Source organism: Ailuropoda melanoleuca, chromosome 11, assembly GCF_002007445.2.
Source record: "Ailuropoda melanoleuca isolate Jingjing chromosome 11, ASM200744v2, whole genome shotgun sequence".
NCBI classification, from domain to species: domain Eukaryota; kingdom Metazoa; phylum Chordata; class Mammalia; order Carnivora; family Ursidae; genus Ailuropoda; species Ailuropoda melanoleuca.
This window is the reverse complement of record NC_048228.1, coordinates 19,615,431-19,633,553: the sequence shown is the minus strand read 5'-3', so window position 1 is coordinate 19,633,553 and position 18,123 is coordinate 19,615,431. Positions and strand designations below refer to the sequence as shown.

The 18,123-nt window shown below is 38.8% G+C and overlaps 1 protein-coding gene across 2 annotated transcripts in view; it reads left to right on the top strand.

Annotated features, from left to right (window-relative positions):
- The window catches only part of ANK2 (ankyrin 2), a 629,716-nt gene that overhangs the window by 89,125 nt on the left and 522,468 nt on the right, over nucleotides 1–18,123 (top strand). Inside the window, exon 1 of one of the 2 annotated variants that reach the window (XM_034671324.1) lies at nucleotides 10,872–11,036. The exons of the other annotated variant lie outside the window; for it this stretch is intronic. The gene's annotated coding sequence lies outside the window, so the exon portion shown is untranslated. Of the gene's footprint in view, nucleotides 1–10,871; nucleotides 11,037–18,123 lie in introns of those variants that run through there. 2 annotated transcript variants of the gene reach the window in all.

Here is an 18,123-nt window from a genome sequence, read left to right as displayed (position 1 = left end):
GATTCTGAATGCCAAGGAGGAACAGGTTGGAGTCATGGAAGTGACTGGCACTGAGGGAGGGGTGTGACATTATGACCATATCATCCCTGAATGTGAAGTAGCTAGGGAAAAGAGGGCTGGACGTAGTCAGACCATCATGGTTTGCAGGACAAGTAGGCTTCAAAAATTCAGAGGAAAGACAGGTATATTTGCATCAGGTGGGTGTTGAATGACATATAGTTGCCAGAGAAACAAGAAGCTCTTTTAAAAATGAAATTTTAGGGGTGCCTCCCTGGCTTAGTAAGCATGTAACTCTTGATCTCAAGGTTGTGAGTTTGAGCCCCACGTTGGGATTAAATAGGGATTACTTAAATAAATAAATTTTTAAAAAAACCTTTAAAAAATGAAATTTTACAGTTGTTTCATACGTTTTTTTAAAGTTTTATTTAAGTAATCTCTACACCCAACATGGGGCTTGAACTCATGACCCCGGGATCAAGCGTCACATGCTTTTCCTACTGAGCCAGCCAGATGCCCCAAGTTTCATACATTTTTAAATGGAGGGAGGAAATCAGAAGGCATCTGTAGCAACTACTGTTGGTTGCCTACCTTCATAACAGGTAACCTGAACCAATGAAGTGAGCCAGGCCAACAAGTCAGCCAACAGATCCTTGATTCCCCTATCTTTACTGATGTATAATTGACAAATAAAATTGTATATATTTAAAGTGTACAATGTGATGATTTGTTTTATGTGTACCTTACCACAAGCAGGTTAATTAATACATTCATTGCCTAACATACTTACTTTTGTGTGTGTCTGATAAGAATGCTTAAGATCTACTCTCTTGGCAGGTTTCAAGTCTACGATACAGTATTATTAACTATAGTCATCATGCTGTACATTAGATTCCCAGAACTTACATATCTTAAAACTGAAGACTTAGGGGGCACCTGGGTGGTGGAGATGTTTAAGCACCTGCCTTTGGCTCAGGACATGATCTCCAGGTCCTGAGAACAAGCCCCGTGTCCTGGCTCCCAGCTCAGAGGGGAGTCTGCTTCTGCCTCTGCCCCTGCTTGTGCTCTCTCTGTCTGTCTCTCTCTCTCAAATGAATTAAAAAACAAAAACAAAAACAAAACACCACCAAAAACTGAAGACTTATACCTTTTGACTAGCAACTTCCCATTTTCCCCACCCTCTAGCCCTGGTAACCACCATTCTACTCTCTGTTTCTGGGAGTTTGACTTTGTTTGTTTGGGTTCCATATGTAAGTGAGATCATGAAGTATTTGTCTTTCTCTTTCTGGCTTATTTCACTTAGCATGATGTCCTAGGTTTATCCATGCTGTCACAAATGACAGGATTTCCTTATTTCTCATGGTTGAATAATATTGAATTATGTGTTTATTCATTCATTTGTAGACAAACATTTAGGTTGTTTCCATATCTTGGCTATAGTGAGTAATGCTACAATGAACATGGGAGTGCAGATATCTCTTTGAGACACTGATTTCATTTCCTTCAGATAAATACCCGGAAGTGGGCTTGCAGGATCATGTGTTTGCTCTATTTTTAATTTTTTGAAGAATCTCCATACTGTTTTCCATAATGGGTGTACCAGTTTACACCCACCACAGTGTTCAAGAATTCCCTTTTCTCCACGTCCTTGCCAATACTTGCTATCTCTTGTTTTTAAAATTTTTTTTTTGATAAAAGCCATTCTAACAGGTGTGACGTGATATCTCATTTTGGTTTTAGTTTGCATTTTCCTGATGATTAGTGATGTTGAACACCATTTCATGTACCTGCTGGCCATATGTATTTCTTTTTTGGAAAAATATCTGTTCAGAGCCTCTAGTAATTTTTTAAAAAGATTTTATTTATTTATTTTAGAGAGAGAGAGAGAACATGAGCAGGGGGAGGAGCAAAGGGAGAGAGACAAGCAGACTCTGTGCTGAGTGTGGAGCCCGACTTGGGGTTGGAACCCATTGATGGGGGAAACAGAGGCAGAAGAAAAATTATTAAATTTCCTTACTACCTACAGCCCACTGACAAGTCCTTGAAACAGGTAGAGTGACATTCTTCTAGGGACTCAACTACCTCGATGTTAATAATTTGCTAAGGGAAAAAGGCAACCCTAGCCCGAAAGCCACCCCCACCCCAGGATCCTGTAAGTATACTTTAACATATAAAATTTCCTTTGGAAACTTCCTTTATCTCTAAACCCCCCAAGATGAGTGTTGGCAATCATCCCCCAAACATATGGCACCGATATACATCTGAAGGGTCTCATGACTAAGGTTTTATTAGATGGTAATAAATTACCTTTTCCCAACAATAGCTAACCCCCTCAAGGTCCTGGAAACCTTGCTTCCAAAATTCCTTAGAGACACATGCTATCCCTAACCCCCTCCCAACTTGACAGTATATAATGGGCCACTCCTTATGACCCCATTGTAGCTCTTTCTGCCCATGGGTCCTGTCCCTATGTTTTAATAAAATCACCTTTTTGCATCAAAGATGTCTCAAGAATTCTTTCTTGGCTGTCAGCTTTGAAGCCTGATGCTTTTCCTCTATCACCATGATCCTGAAACCATGACCTGAGCAGAAATCAAGAGTCAGCCACCCAATGGACTGAACTACCCAGGCACCCTGCCTTTGCCAACTTTTTAACTGGATTCTACTTTTTTTTTTTTTTTTTTTTTTTTTTTTNTTTTTTTTTTTTTTTTTTGCTATTGAGTTGTATGAGTTGTATGCTATTGAGTTCTTTATAATATTTTGGACATTAACCTCTTATTAGATTTTTGATTTTCAATATTTTCTTCCATTCAGTAGGTTGCTTTTTCATTTTGTTGATGGCTTCCTTTGTTGTGCATAAGCTTTTTAGTTTGATGTTGTCTCACTTGTTGATTTTTGCTTTTGTTGCCTGTGCTGTTGGTGTTACATCCAAAAAAATCATCGCCAAGACCGACATCGGGGAACTTACTGCCTATGTTTTCTTCTAGGAGTTTTATGGTTTCAGTTTTACATTCAAGTCTTTAATCCATTTTGGTTAATTTTTGTGTATGGTGTAAGACAGGGGTTCAGTTTCATGTTTTTCCATGTGGCTTTCCAGGTTTCCTAACACCATTTATTGAGGAGACCGTTCTTTCCCCATTGAGTATCCGTAGCTCCCTTGTCATAAATTAATTGACCATATATGTGTGGATTTATTTCTGGGCTCTCTATTCTGTTCCACTGATCTATGTGTGTTTTTATGCCAATAATGTAGTTTTGATAATTGTAGCTTTGTCATATAGTTTGAAATCAAGGAGCATGATGCCTCCAGCTTTGTTCTTCTTTCTCAAGATTGCTTTGGGCTATTTGGGATCTTTTGTGGTTCCATACAAATTTTAGGATTCTTTGTTCTATTTCTGTGAAAAATGCCACTATAATTTTGATAGGGACTGCATTGAATCTGTAGATTGCTTAGGTTCATGCAAACATTTTGACAATATTAATTCTTCCAATCCATGAGTATGGAGTATCTTTCCATTTAATTGTGTCCTTTTCAGTTTTTTTCCGTCAATGTATTATAGTTTTCAGTGTACAGGTCTTTTACTTTCTTGGTTAAATTTATTCCCAGGTATTTTATTCTTTTTGAGGCAGTTGTAAATGGGGTTGTTTTCTTTCAACAGTTGCAAAAATTAGGGCTCCAGACGAGTATACGGGCTCCTTTCTGGGAGATACCAGTGAGCTGTAGTGAGGCAGAGGGATTTTGCATAGACAGCATTCCCTGGCTTACATTGCTGTTGTTCCCTGAGAGCAGTTCCCTGAGAGCACCTCCGTAGCCTCTAGATGGTGCCCAACCTGAAACCTGACCCTAAGGCCTAAGCTCCACAGAAAGTCAAGGGGTATGTTTTAGTATATTGTTTGTGCAGTGCCCTGGAGGTGTTAGCCTGCCAAGAACTGTCTTTTTAATTGTCATAGTCTCCTGGGATTCAGGAATGCAGCTACCCTCCCCCCCCAGCCACTAGAACCAATCAGGAGGTATCCCCTCTGTAGCAGCAGTAAAAATCAGGCATCAGTTGTAAAAACTGGGGTAGCAGACTCATGTAACATACACATATAACACATATAACAGCTCCCTTGCAAGAGATGCTGGTGCTCTGTAGCATGGCAGAAGGAGAGTGCAAAGACAGCGCCTGCCGTCTGAGGTCCCAGGAGAGGTTTATGGTCAACCCTTAGATGTGTGTTTAATTAAAAGCCTGTCTCTCAGGCTGCAGCTCTGATGAGAAGCTAATAGGCTTCTTTCACAGAAATATTGAGCACCTGGGTTTGTTGCCTCTTGCTGAGCCATGGGGATGGTAACTACTTAAGAGCTCTTTCTCCATTGGTTATAGTCCTGTGGGACTTGTGAATATCACCCCTGTCGGTCACTAGGGCCAGGTGATGTAGAGGTGGCCCCTAAAAGCAACACCAATAATCATGACACCAGACGAAGGTCCATTCTGGAAGATACCAGTGAAGTGGAGTGAGGTAAGGAAGAGTGCAAAGATTGTCTTCCTCAGCCTTTGTAGTGTAGGCTCCTTTAAATGTGCTGAACAGGAAGCCTGCCCTTCAAGCCAAAACTCCTGGATAAAAAATAGACCTCTTTCACAGAAAGACAAGGGGTATGTTTCAGTCCGCTATCTGTGTGGTGCCTTGGGAGGGGTAGTCTGCCAAGAAATGTCTCTCATATTGTGACAGTCCCATGGGACCCAAGACTCAAGCCCTTCTGGCCTCTAGAGCCAGGTCATCAAGAGGCATTCCCTGGGGGGGCAGCCGCAAAAACCAGGTCACCAGATGTAAAAACGGGAGCACCATAAATGTGTAGAAGCTGCCATCTGGGAGATACTGGTGCTCTGGAGTATAACAGAAGGAGTGTATGAAGGTGACACTCACTGGCTGGATTGAAGTGGAGGGGAAATTGCAAAGATGGCACCCATCAATAAAAGGAGAAAAAAAAAAGAACAAAAAAGAAAAAAAAAAAAAGGAAAAAAAGGCCCTTTCTGGCTGTCGCAAGTCAAAGGGTGAATGTCCAAGATGGCGCCTGCCGTCAAGAGCATAAAGATGGTACCTGTGGGAAAAGGATTCAAAAATAAGGATGCTACTTGCTGGTTTTAAAAGTGCAGAGTAAAAGCAGAAAGATGGTGCCCACCAGCCTCCTACACAGAAAAAATCTCAGCTGGCCCTTGTCCCTCAGACCAATGCTTTAACATTAGGAAATGAATCTCTTTCACATAAAGTCTGGGCGCTTTTCGAAGGGCTGTTTCTTGGCCCTGGAGTGGGTGAGTCTGCACACAGGCCCTTTAAGAGCTGTTCCTCACTTAGACATAGCTCCAGGATCTCCTGAGCACAAGCCCCACTGGTCTTCAAAGTCAGGTGTTTTGGGGGCTCATCTCTCAGGTGCTGGTCTTAAAAGTTGGGGTGTCTTAAAAGCATAAAACCCTTCACTCTTTAGGGAGAAGCTCCTGTTTTGGGTTCCCTCCTGACTGTGGGTTGTTTCACCAGGGGGAACTTGTTTGCTGGTTTTTAGTTTTTTTTTTTTTTTTTTTTCTTTTTTCCAGAGGAAATTGTTCCATATATAGCTGTAGATTTGGTGAATCTGTAGGAGGAGGATGAGTTCGGGATCTTCCTATCTTGCCATCTTGAACCAGAACCTCATTATATTTTGTTGTTGAAGAGACTGGGTCAATTTTCTGGTAGAATTCTGCCTTCTAGATTTATATAATTGTTTACTTTCATGGAAATTTTAGTTTACTCTCCACTGTATTTCCTGTAAACTGGACATTTCTATCTAAATTTGTGACTAAAATGAAGTTTCAGGTAAAACATTCTTGTCAAGAATATTTCATGAGTGATGCTGTGAACATTATATTGTATCATATACTGAGTCGCATATTACTAGTTGTTCTTATGATGTTATCCTCCATCACTGGATTCATGATTAATGTGAAAACTGCCACCATCACTCCGTTAGGAAGTTATGAGTTTTCCTGTTGAGACAAGTAGATATTCTGTATGTTGACAACTTGGCAACAGATTATTACCCAGTCTTTGTCAACCTTATACTCCATGCATTTTTTTTTTTTTTAAGTAATCTTTCCACCCTATGTGGGGCTTGAGCTCACGATCTCAAGATCAAGAGTCACATGTTCTACCAACCGAGCCAGCCAGGCATCCCTATACTCAGTGCTTTTAGTACTTATTGCTGATTCTTGCCTGAGCCGGTTATTCCATTATAGATTGCAAAATGGTGATTTTTCCAATTTTGTCAATCACTTTGCATTCACTAGTCAGGATTCTTCTGTCAAGAAAAGCTTCTCCTCATCAAGTGGAGCCAATCGTTACTCTGAAATAGAGTTCCATGTGGTAAAGGAATAATACATAAATCTCTCTCTTTACCAGTATTCGAGTAAGGAATTGGTATTACTGTCATCCCAGTTAGTGGCAAAAGTGTTTTTTTTCTTTTTGTGTTAAAGTATTATTAGGATTTTTATATATTCAAGTGCATTAATCAGTTATAGTATTCTTTATGATATTGTCAAAGACTGTATTTACCTAAGAAGGTTATGCTGATATATTTGGTCCCACGTGTTCTTCTTATAATGTGATGTTGACACTTCCCCGTGATTTCTGCCCAGCATTTTCTTGGGATATATGCTTTCAGTGAAATCCAACCACCCTGAAGCCACTACATTGGAGAAGAGAAAGCATATGGAAAGAGAACATAGAGATATAGAGGGATGACTAAGGAATACTGATTGTTCCATCCTTTACCTCTTCCAGGCCAGGCAACAAACATGTGAATGAATGAGTGAGCCTTCAGATTTCAATCTTTAGCTTTTGAGATGCTCAATTGATGCCGAGTACAGTGGATACCAGCTGACCCACTGAACTCTGCCCACACTGAAAATTTGAGAGAATAATAAATGTTGTTCTTTATTTAGTTTTTTAAAAATATGTGTTGTTTCAAGTGAAGTTTGGTGTCGTTTTCTGCATAGCCACAGTAGCTAGATGAAGTTGGCCTGTAGGAGCCTCCCCAAATTGATTCCCATGGCCTTTGACAAGATGCCTATGCTCTTCAATAGTTTCCTTACTTTCTGGCATAAAATGATGTCTTACGCTCCCCTTGTATATTTCTGCCTCCAGATCTGAAACCAGCCTTTTCCCCAAAGAGTCCTGGTTCTTTTTAGTGGGAAATGGTATTTAGGGTCCAAAATGTGGGCATTAAGAAAGCTTCCAAAAGGAACAAATTTCAATAGAAAAATTACAAACTTGATGATAATAAAACATTTCAACATGTTTCCCAAAAGCAGAATTGAAAGACAAACCATGAAGGTCAACAGAATGGACAAGAAAAGTAATACAATTCTAACGAAAATAAAAACATGAACAGGGGTGCCTGGCTGGCTCAGTCACTAGAGCATATGACTGTTGATGTCAGGGTTGTGACTTTAAGCCCCACGTTAGGTGTAGAGGTTACTTAAAAAAACAAACAAACACAAACAAGCAATTCTCAAAAGATGGAATGCCTATGGATAATAAATATTGAATTCAACTTACTTATACTAAAATATAGAATATATACTATTTTTCCTTTATCAAATTAATAGATTTTCTTTAAAAGAAATAAGCTTCTGGGGCACCTGGGTGGCTCAGTCAGTTAAGCATCTGTCTTTGGCTCAGGTCATGATCCCTGGGATGGAGCCCCACATCGGGCTCCCTGCTCAGTGGTGAGTCTGCTTCTCCTTCTCCCTCCGCAGCTCCCCTCCACTCGTGCTCTCTCTCTCTCTCACTCTCTCTGTATTAAATAAATAAACAAAATATTAAAATAAATAAGTAAAATAAATAAGCTTCAACATTGACAAGAATGCAGTAAAAAATGTAATCTTGTACACATTGGTGGCAATGCCACTTGATTTTTGGCTTTCTGCTAAGTAATTGGGCAATGTGAATAATGATGCAATATTAAAAAGTTGCAATGATTTGTACTAGCTAGGATAGAGCCTAAGATGCTGTGACAAAGAGATACCAAGTGAAATGTTGGTAAAATTTAAAAAAAAATTTTTTTTTCTCTCATACAACAGGTAGAGAGTAAGTAGTCCAGGTTGGAAGGGCAACTCTGCTTTCTGTGGTCGTTTAGGGGCCTGGTTCTTTCCAGTCTCTTGCTTTGCCATTTCCTAAGTGCTTAAGTTATGTGGTTGAAGCTAGATCACAGGCAAGTCTGGGTTCTAGCTTGCATGAAGGGGAGAGAAAGAAGTCTAGGACAAGCAATTTTCTCTGAAGCTAGTAGGGTAGAATTCTGCTACCAAGGCCGCATCTAGCTGGAAGGGAGGCTTGGAATTGCCATCTGTAGACAGGAGCTATATATCTAGCTTAAACCCTGTTATTTAGGAAGACGACCACATCCTTTGATTCAATAATTCTTTTTCTGGTAATGTATTTTAATGAAATAAGTCAATTGCAGAAAATGTGTTAATTACTTAACAATAACTCAGCCAAGGAGAGTAATGTGCAGTGTTACTTACTAGAGAGGAAAATCACTTGAGAAACATCTATACATATTATCAAAGGGTTTTAGAGGCCATGGCAAGGAATTAAATGAGGTGGAAACCAGTGGAGGGTTTTGAGTAAAAGAGTGATTCAGTGTAAGAATATTCTGCTTGCTGTTTGGAGAACAGGGTGGAAACAGTTGCCGTACTCCAGGAGATGAATGATGATGGTAGTATGAACGAGGGTTTTAGCGGTAGTATAGTTGATTGAACTTTTATTAGCTGTATGGATTTTGGAAGGACCATTTTGACTGTGAGGCTAAATTTCCCACTTTACTTAGCCCATAAAATAAGAGATAATGGCAAAAGATCACTAAGTGGGGCATTGGTACAGACATATACCTGGAGTCTTATTTTAAAATGTTCAAAGTTAGGGGTCTGTGGGTGGCTCGGTCGGTTAAGCGTCTGCCTTCAGCTCAGGTCATGATCCCAAGGTCCTGGGATTGAGTTCTGTATCAGGCTCCTTGCTCAGTGGGGAGTCTGCTTCTCCTTCTGCCTGCCACTCCCCCTGCTTGTGCCCTCTCATGTGCTCTCTCTGTCAAATAAATAAATAAAATCTTAAAAGTAAAAATGTTCAAAGTTTATAAAGTTAAAGGTAAGAAAAATTCCAAGAAACTCTAAACAAAAAGATATTTCTCAAGTAAAAGTATCATGTTTATTTTCTTGTATCTTAGTTTATTAATATGCTCTTTTCCACAGAATAATCACAAAATATGAAAACCTTAGTTTTCATTATTTTGTCTTCATTCCTTACATTTAAAGTGGATTGCACTATTTTTGTATGTATTTCCTAAAGCTATAATATCAGTTTTTAAGTAGTAGCTATATATCCTCTTTATTATGGACATAATTTAATCAATAATGATTAAGCTATATGATTATTAATCTAATAACCTGTCATTTTATATATAATATTTAAGTCATCTGTTTGTTTGTATCAAGCATGTGATATTTTCTCCTGAAAAGATGGTCAGATTGCTTGTGACTAAGGAATTAAATATGAGATTCCATGAAGCAACTAATGTCCATTTGTTTTCTACTGGAACAAGCCATATGAAGAATAAAACTGTTTAAGTCAATTCATTTATTCTCACTACTTGTTGAACACCTACTGTGTTTAACACCTATTTATGTCATTGTAAATAATACCAAGGTACATGATATTCAATGGATTTATAAACTGGGATTAGAGAGAGATCCTGTTTCTACATAAATGTTTGAAATACAGTTGATAAACTAAATTCACAGGAAGTAATACAGTTAAAGTAGACAACGTGAATCCTCCTCTTGGCCAGGGATGAATTACACTTCTGATCACTGCTCCTTATTTGGCTGTGATTTTGCTTCATAAAAGCTTAGTAAGTTTGGTTATTCTTAGCTTAAATGTTTCATGTATTACCATGTATCATAATGAAACTAAGATGAAACATGGCTCTGTTACTAGCCTTCAGATTTAGTATTAGACACAGAACATTTTATAAGGATCCTTGATAAAGCTATTACTTCTTTGACTTATCACAGAAATAAAATTAGAAGCCCTGTGCCAAATAAAAAGAAATCTTATTTGAAACCATGCACATTGTTCAAATACCCTGCCTCCAAATCTAATATCCCTGCTTTGTGCTAGGTGCCTAGTAGGTGATCAATAAATGGTTATTGAATGAATGAATGCAAGCATGAATAGATGATTCTGAGTTTCTGCCTGCTTATCTGTCTAGGTCTATATAGGTCAATTTCTGTTGGACTGAATGTGAATCCCCTCACAGTGGGATTATTGCACATGGCACTGAATCTAGTGGTTACCTCCCTGAGAAATTCCATGAACTAAAGCCACTGGTAACTAGCTTAAATAAAATTCACACAAAACCCACCAATATTTTATGACTTAACCATATAACCATATATATATATTCTACAGAAAGGTGGGGGGAGGTAGTAGTGATTTGCAGATGAAATCACTCCTATGGTTATTAGCATCTTGACAGTAGCTCATTTTTCACCTTTCCTGAACTAGGCGTGGAGCTCCAGTTACTTCCCTGTATCTGAGAAATTCTGGCTGCTAACAAATCCAAGTGCTTTTCTTGCTTATTTTTTTCTTCTGTTAGAGACAGAAGGAATCAGGCAAAAACATAGTTTGTGAGAAAACAGCAATTCCTTACTCTGTACCACCTGCTTAAATGTAAGCCAAGGGCACCCGAATGATGCAACCCATGAGTGTAGAAGAGGCTGGTGGATGGGCTGTCACGTCTGGCTGATCTGATGTCAGAGCAGATCATGTGGTCCTCTGTGGGCCGCTGGGACTGGCCCGCCGAAAGCACATGGATTACAGTCTGAGGCTGTAATGGGAAAGTCGGCTCCTGGGCTGCTGTCTCATAGACACCAGCCTGCAGGGAAGCTGGGGGCTCTCCGATTTGCCCTGCTCCGGGGCCCCTCCTGCTGCGTGACTCACAGGCACAGTGCAGAGAGAAGCTGCTGCTCCCAGTAAGTACTTAAAGAAGATCTTTATTCAGAGCATTCTGGAAGCGGGGAGGAAGTGTGGGTGTGGATGGGGGTTGCTGGAAGCCCTTTGTAGAACACTTTCCCAGGATCTGGGCTGGGCATCGTGGCTTTCCATGCCATCCTGAAGTTGATAGGCAGTGGTGATGGGCACACGTCCCCCAGCCCTGATTTCGGTTTGTTCTCCATGGGACGTGTTTTTCTGAACTGCATTTTCTATTCTTGTAATTGTAGGATAGATTTGTTAGATCTGGTTAAAGTTAATGGATTTCAGATCCTCAGAACCTTGAGGGGTCTTGGCGTTCTCTGTGTGGTAAGCAAGGAGAGGGGAGAGAGGGTGGTGTCTCTTAGTCAGAATCACTGTTTATGTTAAGATATTGGCTGTGTCTGTGCTGGAGAAATATTTAGTGGTTGCTACCTCTTTCTTGCTTTGGGTAAGTAGGTGATGGGAAAAAAAGCAGGGTGAGCCAGCAGTGAGGAGTATGTAGATTTGAGGATTTACTGGTAAATTGAAATGCTGTTAAAATATTGCTTTTTAGTGGGCCATTGTATATTAGGTTGTGCCCACTGGCAAAAACAGGTGCCAGTAGGGAAGGATGATGGAGTTCTCTCTCCCTTTTCCCAGCAAGCAAATTGTTTTTCCTGTGTTAGAAGCTCTGTTAAAGAGTGGTGAGAAGTGCAAGCAGTGCAGATTTCTAAGCACTGTTTTTGTTGTTTTGCTGGTAACAAGCATCACATTCCCACACTCATGCACCCGGAGAGATCCTCACCTCCGTGATGTTTAGGTGTGGCCTTTTTGGAGAGGAAGGGAATACATGCAGTAACATCTTATTGTTCCTTCTGGGCATATAACACTAAATTTGTTTTAGAGACTGAAAATAAGTGTGGCTGGAAGGGGCTATAAAGGGAAAATTAGGAGAAGAGATTGTTTATTTGCCTTGGCACTTTTCTGCGAACACTTGACAGAGTTTGAGGTCAAGGTGTAGGATGTCCACTTGAAAGACATAAGCAAATAAGTAAATAATTGGCTATGTCGTTAAGCATTGGAAAATATTTATTCTTTTTTGTTTTGTTTTGTTTTTAGGAATAACCCTAGTCTTTTCTTTGAGTCTCTGCACAAACTGTAGGCTTTGCAAAGCCTGATTCTAGAAACATTTAGGCATTGAAGAAACTTTTGGGTGGGAAAGATGGTGGGATGGGAGCAAAGAGAGTATGCTTAGATGAGATCTATTCTTTTTTATAGGCTTTTGCAGTAGATGACTTAAGTCACAGAACATCAAACAACAGACAACAGCTTGCCCCACCCATAGTGTTGTGAACATGGATTATTCACTTGCCATTTTATTCCAATGAACTGCATTAGCACTTAGTGCAGAGAAGGTTCTAATTCATTGTTTGAGCCCCGTGAAACAGAGTACAAGCCAAATACAATGAAGCCACAGAAAAATGAAGATTCCCTCTTTCCTGCCCCACCCCATCTTGTTCTCCCTCCATATTGTTGAGTGAAGCTAGATTTATGCTGGAAAGAGTCCTTATTCCTGTTTGTCATTTTGTTAGCCATTTCAGAAGAGCTGGCAAAGGGCATAGGATATGCAGCTGGTACTTGTTGGAGGAGAGTAGGTGAGCATAGTGTGAGAAATGTTTTTAGAGGTACTCTTACCACCCTAGCCCAGACCACACCCCCTTTTTTGGCCCCGTGCCAAACACAGTATCTCTGTGTAGGGAAGCCTGATGAACTGATGCCCATGCTTTGGCACATTGATTCTTCGGTTATAAAACCAAGGAGCCCTCATCTCTGCAGACACACACCACCTGCTTCTCAGGGTAGAGATGCCAGTTTGTAGGAGTTTTAGAATTTCTTTTCTTCTAAAATTAATACATTAGTATGAAAAGAAATGGAAGAAATCATGCATTTCCCCATCTCTCTCACAAAAGCTCTGGTTAGTGTCTTTGTTTTCTTCATGTCTTAATTGTCATTTTCAGCAGGCTATGATTAATGCACAGGAGGGGTCTACACCCCAGATTTCTACTTTTCAGGGAAGGCTTATGCAGTTAGGGACTTAGAACTGGAACAGACCTTAAGGACTGACAGTTCATCCCCTTATTTTACAGAGGGGAGACTGGCCCGAGTTGTACAGGTGATGAGTGACAGAATCAGGACCAGAACCCGGCTCTCCTCACTCAGTGCACCTTTTGCAATAACGTAACTCAAGGAGAAAGCATTTTCCTACAAAATTAGGTGTTCTTTTTCTTCCAATTTTAGGTTATTTTTCATTGTATTTAGCTGTGGTACTACTGGAATAGCAAAATCACTACAATTTCACTTTTCTTTCCTAAGAATATCTTGTACGAGGTTGGAAAGTCCCTAAAAAGAAAATTAAGTTCTATTTTCTTAGGGAAGTAACGTGTTCTTTGTAGGTCATGTGATAAGATCTCAAATACCTGATTATTAGTTTTCCAATCTTGCCTTACTGGGAATGTGGACCACTTTAATTAGTAAAGAAATCATTATTCAATTATGGCAAACAAATATCACACTAACACTGAGAAGTTTCTTCTCATTTGGGTAGTTATCTTTTTCTTTTTTTTTTTTAAGATTTTATTTTTAAGTACTCTCTGCATCCAACATGGGGCTTGAACTCACAACCCTCAGATTGAGAGTCACGCGCTCCGACTGAGCCAGCCAGGCGCCCCTGTGTAGTTTTCTGAGTCATATTAATGTTCTTTCTTTATGCAGGCTCTATTCATGGTGACATATTTAAGACCATTTAAGAGATGTTTCAGTTTAACTTACTCTCTTTAGATTACAGCTAGATCTAAAAGAGATTTCAAAAAATACTTGTTGATTGAATGATAGAATATACAGAACATTACAATGCCTGCTTATGAGTATATTGAGATTTAAAAGGTAATGTAATGTTATGCTCTTCCATAATGGTATTAGAATATCCATCTGCTAATTACTCGGTCTAGTTTTGGTCAGAGTGAGAATCACATATTTGTTTGAAATCAGTATAAATATGAGTAAATGTCACATGTAATTCATCTTTGCTAATGCTATTTGTAAAAGCAACAAACACATCATTAGATTGGGTATTGTTTAATTACATTTTTTAGTAACCTTGACTATAATACAGAGGACCTCTGATTATATCCTTAATGTGTAATAAACAGTTTCTACTGGTCTAGTGAGGACGTCCTTTCCTTCTAGGCATTAAACTATAGTGATATATTGGAAGAAATTAGTTCTGGTGGCTTTGAGTGGTTTCGACAAGAATAATTGGAACACTGTTCCAAAGAGCCTGCACTCTCTAGCTCAGAAACAAATGGCTGCATGTGTGACATTTCTAAATGGTGACATCTTCAAGGATCCCTCTGGCTGATTTCTTATTTTAGGTTTCAGGTTATGTGAGGAAAAAAAGAGAACAGAAAAGGGAAGTTGGGCGTTAATGTTTCTAATACGGAGAGGCAAAGACTTCAGATAAAGATACCACTTATTTTAAACAGATCTAACTAAGAGGAAATGCAAAAACGATGGTCAGGGGAGCCTCAATACAGTGAATAGCTGCTGTCCTTGTTGTAAATTCCACTCTTTAAGGTCTTGGATGCCTTTAACTGGTTCCATTTAGGCAGAAAGCACAAGCGAATATCTCTTGTTGTAAACAAAGCAACAGATTTAAGTTAATGCTAATGTGTTCACAGCCAGAGCCAAAAGCTTTTCAGGGTTATTATAACACACTGGGCTCTTAGCCCATCCATCTAAATGTCTAAAGTAGACTAAAGTTATGGATCAGCCCATTGTATACACCATCCCACATGAGAGCCAGATGCTACTGTTTACTGTGCTAGTAACTTTGTCAGCTTCAATGTGAAATCTGAGATTACTGTTTGGGGTCAGTGGAAGTTATAGATTGATTTCTTTGATCATGAATTTAAGCTCCTGCACTCCAGTCTGTTTTGATTAATGCTGATTTTTAGAACGATCTCTTAAACTTAATTTACACCCAACTGTCTAAACTGTTTAGATGAAGGGCTTCCTCATGAAAACTGTGTTTATTTATCATCTTTTGGGTCTTTGGGTTTGATGTAGGTCTTCAGCATATTTTTTGTCCTTTTTTGAACGTGGAAAAGAAGTCATGAAGTTTCTGTTGCACAGCACTGCACTTGAAAATACCACTACAACATACCTTTTGAGAAGATTTGTTAGAAAAATAGTTCTGTGTATAATGATTTAAGAAAAGATTATCCGCCGTCCTCAGTCAAAAAGAAAATTGCATCATTTAAGACCCAGTATTGGGTTTTGTTGACATTGTTAGATCTTTATTCCTTAATCTTAATTTGATTTGTGCCTTTTGTATGAGATTAAATCGTTTTTTTTTTGAGGAAGTATTGTTAAGTAATAATAATAACAACAACAATAGCAACTGCCATATGCTGAGCACTTCCCATATTCTAGACCCTTTACTAACATATCATTTGTTTATGGACATTTCACAGATGGTAAGGTGAACTTGCACTAATGCACATGGCTTGTAGCTCAGATTTCAACCAGGTCTTTCTAAGTCAAAGCTCTAGCTCTTATAATTTATGCTATTGTTTCAAGTATAGATTCCTGTAGGGTTGTGCACACAAACATAAAGGTTGTGATAAAGTCCTTTTTGCCTATATACAGCACACAAATTTGGGAAGGGATTGTTGATTTATAGCTGAGGAGAGCATGCCTTAATTTTGGATAAGATTTCAGTGTGTTAATAAATCGTGGTGTGATTTGGTTAAAAGATAGGGCAAATGCTTAGGAGTAATAATTACCTGCTTGTTAGTTCTACTGTAAGTATCTAGAAGACAGTCCCCACAGCAAGTTCCTAGTGAAAATGTCATAATTTGACAAAAATTTGTGGTACAAGACCTTGTTCTTAAAAGCATAGTTCTTTCAACTTTATCCAAAACATGGCAGCTTTGTAGTCAGTTTAACTTGTAGTGAAATGATTAAGGACTTCCTAAAAGTAATCAATGTAACTTAACGCCCTAATAAAAATATTTCACAGAACAATTATTACTAGAAGTCTGAAAAAGCACGTTATCATATTTATTATGTTTCCCCCCTTTGCACATCAGTTCATGTTCCCTAACCTGAGTAGTTAATTGCCCACTTTCTTTATGTTCCTTGAGAGAAGGGTTGTTTTACCTTTGTCTTCCCAGAACTGGGCACTGTGACTGGTAGGATGTTGTTTATTCACAAAATTGCCATCTACCATGAGACCCACCTCTCTAAAGGTGTAAGTTTAGTGATTGAAACTCAAAGTAGGATTTCTCTGACATTTTAAGAGAACATGTTGTGGAAAAACAGAACAAAAAAACAGAAAATAAAATGTAAGTAATCCAAACTGAACTGCTGTGTCTTGTTTTTTAGCAAAGCAATTTCACAAATCCTTTCATGCTAGTCATTCAGAATATCCATTGTTGGTATTTTTGTTTGTGACACTTTAAAGTATACCCTTGAATGTGCTATTCAAGTGCTAATGAAAAAATAAGCTCCAAAAGTTTCACATGATTAGATCTTTTCTTGTCTTGGTATTGGAATATCAATGCTGCAATTCATAACTTTTCCTCATATCTTAATACCATTGGTTTTTAAAAAAATTATTTAAAAAATTTTAAAAAGATTTTATTTATTTATTTGAGAGAGAGGGAGAGAGACAAAGAGAGTGAGTGCACAGAGGGAGAGGGAGAAGCAGACTCCCTGCTGAGCGGGTGGGGGGGGCTCCCCCACCCTTTGGGGCTTAATCCTAGGACCCTGGAATCATGACCTGGGCTGAAGGCAGATGCTTAACTGACTGAGCCACCCAGGTGCCCCTATCGTTGGGTTTTTAATAACAGAAACATTAAACCATCCCTAATGAAGAATGAAAGTGTGTTGAAAGTAGATTTTGCATCATTTTATAGGCACACAATTATTTAGTTTTCTCAGAAAGGACTATTGTTCCTTCACATTGTACATTTTGTACTTACTAAAACTTTGTTGATATCCATATATAAAATATATTCTTTCTAGTTGTAAAGTTACTTGTAGAATAATACTGTAGAATTTTAAATGCCTCGTTCTGGTATTGTATGGTATTCTATTTCAGAATAAACTAAATTCTGTAAGAACGTTTGGCTCAGATGTTACTAAAAATTATTGTTGCCCTAAAATCTCACACGGGGAATAACATTCCATGGTTTTCTACTCGTTATGCATTTTTGCTTTGTTTTCGTTTGGGATTGAAAAGAGGAAATTTAGAAGAAATATTTTAAAAGGAGATGTATTGGTGCTTTATAAGCTCCCAGTATGCTGCCAGTTAAATCTACATCGTTACTGTAAAGAGACAGCTATATACTTGTGTTTAGGCACTAACCTGTTTAAATCATTTAAAGTGTGAGTTAGAAAAAGGCAAATCTCCCTAAAAATAGCACTGTATTTGTTAATCAATACTGAGCTAGACCAAGTAGTTGGAAGGACAGAAAATGACCTGTAGCACCTACATCGTAAGGCAAGTCTCATTTGGACATGGGTCAGTTTTGAAAGGTGGTCTTATTTTCAGCTTGAGCCACCAGAGAAATTAATACAGAGAGCCTTTGCTGTACTGAAGAAAGTCTTGGAATACGAAAATAGAAAAGGTTTGAACCAGAATAAGCCAAACCTGAAGTAGTAGGTAAGAGGAGATGACAGGAAGCTGAAGTGGCAATCTTTGAGTCCACGGTAGCTCCAAAACGCAGAACACTACAATATTGGTTGGGATAGATGGCTGAAGCTTTCTGATTTTAGCGGTATCGGCCATTTTCCATTATAACTCTGCTAGGACACCAAAGTTAGGCTAGTTGAAGCTGTGACTGATAATCACAGTTAATGATTAGTTTTGGTGATGCATGATGAACCCAGGGGGCTGTACATTTGGTTTTTTCTTTCAATTTGTGAATGATTTATTGTTTTTGAATATACAGTATATTATCCCAAATTCAAAAGATACAAAACAATAAATAAGTTTTCCTTCTTCCCTGGTATTCCAGTTCCCCTCCTCAGAGATAACTGCTG